Genomic DNA, 10,149 nt, shown 5'->3' with positions numbered 1-10,149 from the left:
TGCTCACGAACTGAGCTAATTCACTAAAAATAACACACTGCTCCATCTCATGGGCACCAGCACAAAGCTCACAGACACTAGTGATCTGATTAACTCCATAATTAGCCAAAGAATCCACCTTCATTGTCAAAGCCTTAAGCTGAGAAGCTATAGCAGTAGCTGTATCTAACTCCAGAATTCCTGCTACCTTGCCCTGACATAGTCTCTGAGTAGGATTCTGGTATTTATTTGTAGCCATCAGTTCAATGAATTCATAAGCTTCATCATAGCTTTTAGCCCACAAGGCTCCTCCTAATGCTGAATCATGGGTCTAGAAGTAGCACCCAAACCATTATAGAAACAGTTAATGATCATCCAGTCAGGAATCTCATGGTGAGGACACTTTTTAAGCATCTCCTTATAATGATCCCAAGCCTCACATAAGGATTCTCCAGATTGCTGAGCAAATTGAGTAAGTGTGTTTCTGATTGCAGCAGTCTTCGCCATAGGAAAGAATTTAGTTAAGAATTTTTGAGCAAGATCCTCCCATTTGGTGATAGACCCTGGTGGTAGAGAATGTAACCAACACTTAGCTTTATCCCGCAGAGAGAATGGGAAAAGCCTCAACTTAATAACATCTTCAGAAACTCCATTGAACTTGAAAGTGTCGCATATCTCGATGAAATCTCTGATGTGCATGTTGGGGTCTTCTATCGGAGAACCCCCAAACTGAACTGAGTTTTATATCATCTGAATCGTGCTCGACTTGATCTCAAAGGTATTAGCCGAGATGGCTGGTCGAACAATGTTAGACTGAATATCATTGATCTTCGGTTGAGAGTAGTCCATCAAAGCCTTTGGATTTGCCTCTGGTTCTCCCATTGCAATAAGAACCTCTTCTTCTTTCTCAACTAAGAACTCTTCTTCAACTTTCTCCTCGACTACAACTTCTTCCTCAGCTTGATCCAGTGTTCTCTTACGAGACCAAGAACGCGTATGCATACACACTCGCTAGAGTAAAACACGACAAGGAATTTAGTAAGTAACAATGTCCGAGTCATTGAATTTAATGACCAATGATGACAAACACATAAACTAAAAATTAATACCGATATCCTCGGCAGCGGCGCCAAAAACTTGTTAGGACTGAAACACGCGCTAATATTCATGCAAGTATACGTGATCGCAAGTAATATAGAATAAATTCTAGTTCGTTCCCACAGGGATTGGTTTAGGTTAATTTCAATCAATGTATCTATGCAACATCGGTATGGTTATTATCCAATGCTAAGACGAATAATAAATTGAGGTTTTTTATAACTAAAATTAACTAAGGGATTATACTAAGAGAGTAAAGAGAGTTGAATACTATATGACACAAACATGGGATACTAATTCATTAAATACTTCAATCAATAGCCTTTTCGTTCTTAACCTTAGCATGTAATGGTGATGACACTAATCAGATAACACGAAACTGATTAACGCCAACTTTTATTATACGAATACGATACTGCCAGACATCCACAAAAGAGATAGAAGCTGAATAGACACCAATTATATTGAGACCCTATATGTCTATAGAATTTGACAACATAATGGTTTAATGCACAAGTTATCTATCGTGATTACATAGGGCAAGTAAGATGGTTAAAATTACCTACGAATCATGCATAACAATTATACATGAACCTATGCTAGCATGGCAAGTTTTAAATCCTTAAATTCACTTTCACTTCATTAAAGATTAACACACTATCTTATAAGTTCGTGACACTCATAAGACAAATAAGCACAACCAATACTAGGTTATCATACAATCACCACACACTAAGGTATCGAAATAAATTAACTAAGTAAATCCATAAATAAATTCGATAGAACCCCATGATAACGATTAGCCCATAATCGGACTCATCATCAATGTGGGTTCCGATGAAAGCTGGGTATAATAAACGTATTCTTTATATTGAATAAATAATAAACCAAGTACGAAATAAGAGTATAGGTTCACGAATAAGAAAACTAGCATCCAAAGTTACAACTTAAAATAAAGAATCATAAGTATAAATTAGATCCTCTTCGCCTTGGTTGAATTGTGCTCTACGATCTTCTTATGCCTTCTCCTTAAGCTTTGGTACGTCTTGCTATTAAAAACGGCTTTAAGTTATGTATATATAGCAGCCCACGCGACCGCGCTGACAATCTGCTCTTTGGGCGTAGGGGCGCTTTTTGGGAGGCAACCCAAGCTTATGTATATTAGTAGAAGATAGAAGGAAGAAAAAACCAGAAGAAAACACAAAAAAAATCAGAATAACTGAAAAAACAGGGTATTTTCTACAGAAGCACGGCACGCCTGCGCTGCCTGGCGGGGCGACCGCGCTGAGATTACAGAAACTACGCGCGCCCGTGCTGGGAAGTGGGGCGGCCGCGCTATATCAGCAGAAACACGGCACACCCACGCTACCTGGCGGGGTGGCCGCGCTGAAGTCCTGGACCCGAACAAAAATTTGAAAAAACCAAAAAAATCAAAACACAAAAAGAGTTCATCAGCATTTACTTTCCTCCCTTCTTACCCAAATTCTACTCCTAAAAACACTTCCCATTATCCCCACTAACCCATAATCATATCCCACTTCTATTATAAATCAATTTCTAATTCCCTATATATACATACACTTACATACATCCATCTCCATCACTTTTCATATTCTCTCAAACCCTAATTCTCTATACACATCTCTCTTTTCTCACTTTTTCAATTTCAATAACACCCAAGAGAGCTTGCATTCAAGTTAGCAGCAGCACTAACCCCGCCACTACTGATTCTTCGAGTGTTGGGGGTACGAGGCCTAGGTTTGTTATCTGGAGGCTAAAGCGGAGTACACGAGGCTATTGACTAAGCAAATAGCGAAGGAGAGGGGTTTTCTACCATCAGGTAAGGATGGTAAGCTTCTTGAGATGATTTTAGAGATTGGTTGGGTTTCTTTTTGTGAGGCACCCGTTGTTGTGCCTATGAGTGTAGTTCACGAGTTCTATGCGAACACGAAGGTTGATAAGAATGGGTATATGGTGGTGCGAGGGTTGAAGGTGCATTACAACCCTGAGGCTATGTGTAGGGTTATCAACTAACTCGAGCGACAGCCAACTCAGGAGGAGTGGGTGAACAATACAGGAGATAATTTTGACTTGGATTTGATTGTGGCTACGCTGTTCTGGATATACATTGGAAGTTTAAGAGGGGATCGAATGATTATGCCACTTTCCCTGCCTCATGCATAAACAGGTTTACTCGTGCTTGGAATGCCTTTATTTGTGCGAATATCATGCCTTCTCATGTGTATGATGTAACTGTGGATCGTACAAAGTTGTTATGGGGGATTTTGCAGGGAGATTATATGGATCTCGGTTCCATTATTTATCAGGGTATTATGAGGTTTTTGTGTGGGAGCACTACGGGGTCTATTTATTATGCCTCGATTGTGACCAAGCTTTGTGTAGCGGTAGGAGTTCATTGGCCCGCACACGAGCAACTTTAGTTACCGAGTGCCCCCATTGACAGTTTGATGATCTTGAGCATGCAGGAGTGGTTTGGTGGGAAGGCTGACGAGAAGGGCGTGGGGTACACCTATGATCATTTATCGGGTGGCCAGCCAGCTGATCAGACTTATGTTGGTGGTTTGACTCGGGTACGCAGAGCAGCATGGAGATATCAGATGGGTGAGCCCGATTCATTGTAACAACAAGAGCATCAGGGGGTAGAGGACAGTGTTGGTTTGGCCTCGGGGCAGTATAGGCGCTTGATGAGGCAGATGGATGTGATGTATGACATCCATAGTAGGTTTGTACAAGATCTTACCCAGGCGTTGGGTACAGCTTTTAGAGCCACGGGGGTTGACATACAGTGGCCAGTTTTTGGAGAGGATTCTGTGTACCCGCCTCCTGACACTCCACCCGCGTAGAGTGATGACCATCCGGATTCCGAGTAGGTATGTCTTGATTCCTTACTATTAACTTCACTAAGGATAGTGAAAATTTTAAATTTGGGGGTGGTAGTTAAGGAATATTTATGTGTGAGTCCATATAGATGCATATCCATGTTAGTTTAGTTCATACAGTTTGCATATTTGTCATGTAGTTATTTGTTTTTGTTTTCATTTTGCATATTTGTAATCATGATAGTATGTTGCATATAGTTGCATTTGCATTATATCATGATCCCTTAGGTTGATTTTCTGATTAATTTGTGATGTTGATTGAAGTGTAGTGATATCGTATAGAGGAATGTTAAGTCATAACGAATTGATTTACATGCTAGAAATAAGAAAAAATTTCACTAAGTCTTATAGGTTGCTTGAGTGCTAGATCATGATCATGATTTGTTTGTTTGTCGAGGTTTAATTACTTGTTTATGTCTAGAATTTATGATATTCTCTTAGTGACGAATGAACATGGATTTTAAAAATTGGAGAAAAACATTGGATTTCATTGCTAGTTGTGGCTAGGTGTCAAATGGCTAGTCGCCGGCTCATATTTATATTAGTCGTCTAGGGTTGAGCGAGATGGAGCGAAACACACTCGTTCAAAAATTGTGAAACAAAATTGTAGAAAGAAAAAAATAGAAAAAAAGAAAAAAAATATGAGTTATGCTTAATTGATCACGAGTGGGCTATTTGATACTCGAGTTATTAAGTTTTTAGGGGACTTTGTGCCTAGTGACCTAAGGCTTTTATAGTCTGGGATCCGTTAACCTAACGCTCGCTACATGGGTATTATTGCATAAGTCTTTTGTGGACCTCACTCATTGCATGATCAAATAAGCATGTTTGTGTTTTGTTATGTGTTATCAATAAAAACATGAATCCTTGTATAACTCCGATAAAATTGAAGTGTAGTTAGTCATTTTGAGTTTATCGTTTATTCTATTTATAACCTTGTGATTTCCTTGATGAGTGGTGAGTTATGATTACAGATCTAGTTGCAAGAGTATATTTGTTAAGCAATTGAACACACGCACGTTTCTGGCTTGTGAGTTGATTTGTGTGATTTGATTGAACTTTGTGTGAATAATTGCATTCATTGAGATATTGCTCATTGGTTGGTTTAGTTATGCTGAGGGGATCGTTGCATTCATGTATTTTTATTTCTTGTTTTTGAGTCTGTTTTATTTCTTGTTTTTGAGTCTGTTATGCTTGAGGACAAGCATCGATTCAAATTTAGGGGTGTGTTAACTGGCAATTATGTCCACTTAGAACGCGTCATAAAGGCTCGAATTGGTATTTTGTACTCAAGTTATTTATGTATTTGATGTGTTTTTGTAGTGTTTTGCATTTCAGGGCATAATCGGAAGAAGGAATGGTTTTACATTATTTTTATGCTAGAAGAGTGTTAGGATGGAGCCTTGATCATTTGCGTAAAAGAAACCAGCAGTTGAAGTCAAGAAAAGAAGAAAATTTCCATTTTTTCCAGAAGCTCAGCCGGCAACGCTACACTTGGGAGCGGCCGCGCCATACTCAGAGCGGCCACGCGGGATCCCAGGGCAGCCGCATTAGGTCGATTTTGAAGAATCCTGATTCTATTGGAAGACTGATTTTCCGGACTCCTAATTGGATGGGCTGGTATTTAAAGACTCCAAAAAGACATTTTTTTTATAACGAAGAGCAAGGAGATAACATGAAGAAGACCTAATAGCACAATTTCAATGAAGGAGAAAAAGAGCTTGCTTTTACTTGTGATTCTTTGCTTAAGTTATAATCTTGGATGCCTGTTTTCTTTATTGTTGAACCTAATACTCTTGTTAACGTACTTTGATTATTTATTCAGTTTATAATGACTTGATTTATTTACCATATTTTCATCGGAACCCACGGTGATGATGAGTTCGGTTATGAGCTAATCGTTATCATGGGGTTCTAATGGATTTACTTATGGATTTCAATAGTTAATTTGTTTCGATACCTAAGTGTGTGGTGATTGTACGATATACTAGTATTGGTTGTGCTTATTCGTCTTATGCGCATCGCGAACTTATAAGATAGCGTGTTAATCTCTATTGAAGTGACGGTGAATATAGTGATTTTGAACTTGCCATGCTAGCATATGTACATGTATTTATTATGCATGATTTGTAGGTAATTTTAACCATCTTACTTTTCCTATGTAATCACGATAGATAACTTGTTCATTAAATCTTTATGTTGTCAAATTTTATAGACATATAGGCTCTCAACATAATTGGTGTATATTCAACTTCTATCTCTTTTGTGGATATCTGGTAGTAGGGTGTTCATACAATGAAAGTTGGAGTTTACTAGTTTCGTATTTTCTAGATTAATTGTCATCACCATTGCATGCTAAGGTTAAGAACAATGACTTTGAATGAAGTAGTAATGAAGTTAGAATCCTATGTTTGTCTCATCTAAGTAATTCAACCTCAATTCTCTTAGTTAATGCTATTTAGTATAATCTCTTAATTTAATCAAACCCAATTTTTTATTTGTCTTAGCATTGAACAATAGCCATACCATTGTTGCATAAGTGCATAAATTGAACTTAACCTAAACCAGTCTATGTGGGAATGAACTAGAAAGTATTCTATATTACTTGCGAACGCGTATACTTGCGTGTAATTTTAGCACATGTTTTCGTCTTAACACATGCTACACTCAAAATAAATATCTCATCAACAAAAATCTTGGAAAATCATCCTACTCAATCTTATCAAAAAGGAAGCCTACTGTGAAGCATCTGCATATGTTTGGAAGCAAGTTCTATATTCTAAAAGGCAACTCTGAATATGTGGGAAAATTTGACTCCAAAGTCTTTGAAGCAAGTTTGGAAAGCACTTATGTGACTTTTGATGATGACAAGTGTCCAGGCTTGGAATGCCTTGATGAAAATAAAGCCCAAGCCCCTAAGTTTGAAAATCTCAACATTGATAGTGATTCTGAATATGAAGCTGAAGTCAACACAAGAAACAGAATGAATGAAGAGTCAAATGAGCAAGTGAATCATGAGAATGGAAGCTCATCTAAAACACATGAATTTGATAGCACAAACTCAGGGGGAGAAAGAGGAGAAAGTTCTGCAAGTCATGGCAATGGTGAAGAAAATGCACAAAATTCAAGTCATCAAACTCACACCAGAAAATGAGATAGGAGTCATACAAGAGAAGCAATTATTGGTGATCCAAATATTGGAGTGAGGACTAGAATACAACTGCTAATGAGTGTCTACATGCATGCTTTCTTTCAAAAATTGAGCCTAAGAAAATTGAGGAAGCTCTGCTTGATCCTGACTGGAAATCTGCTATGCAAGAAGAGCTAAATCAGTTTGAAAGAAATAAAGTTTGGAAGTTGGTTCCTGCACTAAAGAACATAAGTATAATTAGAACAAAGTGGGTGTACATGAATAAAATGAATGAAAATGGAATTATAACAAGAAACAAAGCAAGGTTGGTTGTAAAAGACTACTCAAAGGAAGAAGGAATTGATTATGATGAAACTTTTGCTCCAGTTGCAAGACTTGAAGCAATAAGGATCTTTCTTGCATTTGCTGCACGCTCAAACTTTAAAGTGTATCAAATGAATGTAAATAGTGCATTCTTAAATGGTGAGTTGGAAGAAGAGGTTTATGTGCAACAGCCACCTGGCTTTGAAGATTCAAAATTTCTAGATTTTGTCTACCAACTTCTCAAGGCTCTCTATGGATTAAAGCAAGCACCTAGAGCTTGGAATGACACATTGTCAGAATTCTTGCTTAAACATGGATTCACTAGAGAAACAATTGACAAGACTGTATTTTACAAAAAGCATGGTGGTGATATGATCATCGTTTAAATCTATGTGGATGATATTATTTTTGGTTCTACTAATGAAAAACTATGTCAAAGATTCTCAAGACTCATGCAGAGTGAATATGAAATGAGAATTATGGGAGAATTAAGTCACTTTCTTGGACTTCAAGTCAGTCAAAGAAGTGATGGAATACTCATCAGCCAAACCAAGTATGTTAAAGATTTATTGAATAAGTTTGGAATGGTTGATTGTTCACATGCATCAACACCTATGTTTACAGCTACAAAGTTGGATGAAGATAAGAAAGGAAAAAGTGTAGACAATTCAGGTTATAGAGGAATGATTGGATCTTTGTTATATTTGACTACTAGTAGACCAGACATTATGTTTGCAACATGTCTGTGTGCAAGATTTTAAGCCAATCCAAAGAAATCATATATGATGGTTGTGATGAGAATTTTCAGATACTTAAAGGGAACACCAAACTTGGGATTATGGTATCCTTAGGGAACTGGATTTGAAGCTGTTGGATACACAAATGCAGATTTTACTGATGCATTATTGAAAGAAAGAGCACTAGTGGAAGCTATCAATTTCTTTGACAGAGACTTGTATCCTCGTATAGTAAGAAACAACAATTTATGTCAACTTCCATAGCTGAGGCTGAATACATAGCTGTTGGAAGTTGATGTGCTCAAGTGCTTTGAATTAGAAATCAACTAATGGATTATGGCCTAGTATTACACAAAATTTTAATTATGTGTGACAATACTAATGCTATATCTATTGTTACTAATCGACTAAATCATTCTAGAACAAAGCACATTGATGTAAGATACCATTTTATTAGAGAACATGTTGCAAATGGTACTATTGAGCTTATTTTCACTGAGCAATCTTCTCACAAATTGGGGGAGATTGTTGTGCAAGACATGCTTATATAATAACAAGACTAAGTCACATTGACAACCCTGAAATTTAGTTGTATGATAGTCTAAATATGTATCATGTATTGTATTTCTAAAGTATGTAAAAAGGTTAGAAGATTAGACTGGAGTATTTTTCTGTAAACAGTTTCAAGCCTAAGAATAAACTCTGGAAGAAGATCAAGTAAAGATCATGCATAAGAGAAAAGATGTAGAAGTTTGGAGTTGAATAAATATGTTTTATGAAAAATATTCTAAGTCAAGATATCGACAAATCACCGATCAAGTTATATCGAGAAGTCATTCGAGAACTCCAAAATGACTTATCGAGATGTCCAAAATGGCTCATAGAGAAGTCTTAGAGATATCGACAAGTCAAATAAAGATGTGAAGATTGGAGATATCGACACGTCATTTCTGCATGTAGAGAACTCAGAAATATCGACAAGTAAAATGAAGATGTGAAGATTGGAGATATCGACAAGTCAATTTCTCATTAGAGATATCAGAGATATCGACAAGTCAAAATATATATAGAGATCTCAGAGATATCGACAAGTCATTTATACATGTAGAGATCTAGAGACCTCGACAAGTCAAGTACACTTATAGAGAACTCAGAGACCTCGATAAGTCAAATACACTTAAAGAGAACTCAAAGATCTCATTAAATCATTATACTTATCGAGATATCACTTATCTATACAAAAAACTAGAGATCTCGACATAAACCTCAAATACAGTAATACATATAAGTTAAAGATTCATGATTATCAATCAACGAACGATCTATTCACTTAGACTGGAAAGTCTACAAAAGCAGCTTGAAGAGTGCAAGATCAAGGCCAAGATTAACTGACAAAGGATGGTCACAGACCTACAAGATTTGCAAAGATTTACTAAACCAAAAATAGAAAGAATTAGAGATAGCTTAGAAAAGGGTTTAGTACATCTTATTGCATGCTGTGTAAACCCGTGTTTACTAATCTATAAAGTAAAAACCGGTCCTTTATTTTAGTAGTAACAAAACATATCTAAATTTTCTTGTACTCTCTCAAGAAATAAGCCGAGTTCTTATATTTTTAAGAACACATAAGTTGTAGTAAGACAAACTTAATTAATACAAATTAAGTGAGTTTTGAAATATTGTCTCTGTGATTTTATTTCCGTTGAACACAATATTTTTACAAATCATAAACTTCATTGTTCACAATTATCCAAACAAGTTTTTAAAAGGGTTAAAAATCAAGAAATACATTCACCCCACGTATTGTACTCAATATCTAACAAATACCATTGGAGATCCTCTAAGATAAGAAAAAAATACATAGAGGTTTTTTGAAATATACATTTTTTATGTTTTTTTTTGCAAAAATAGGACTTTAAAAATTTTTTCTGCAAAAAAATAATTCTTCAATTATTTTATTTCAAAAATACTATTTTGTAAC

The 10,149-nt window shown here is 36.4% G+C and overlaps 1 non-coding gene across 1 annotated transcript; it reads left to right on the top strand.

Moving 5' to 3' along the window:
- The first annotated feature begins 364 nt into the window (after nt 1-364).
- Nucleotides 365-471, top strand: LOC141699407 (small nucleolar RNA R71). The gene has a single exon (XR_012565873.1). It is a non-coding gene; the product is annotated as a small nucleolar RNA R71 (small nucleolar RNA).
- Nucleotides 472-10,149: the final 9,678 nt, after the last annotated feature.

Source organism: Apium graveolens, chromosome 11 (genome assembly GCF_009905375.1).
Source record: "Apium graveolens cultivar Ventura chromosome 11, ASM990537v1, whole genome shotgun sequence".
Taxonomy (NCBI): domain Eukaryota; kingdom Viridiplantae; phylum Streptophyta; class Magnoliopsida; order Apiales; family Apiaceae; genus Apium; species Apium graveolens.
This window is presented reverse-complemented; position numbering and strand designations above follow the sequence as displayed.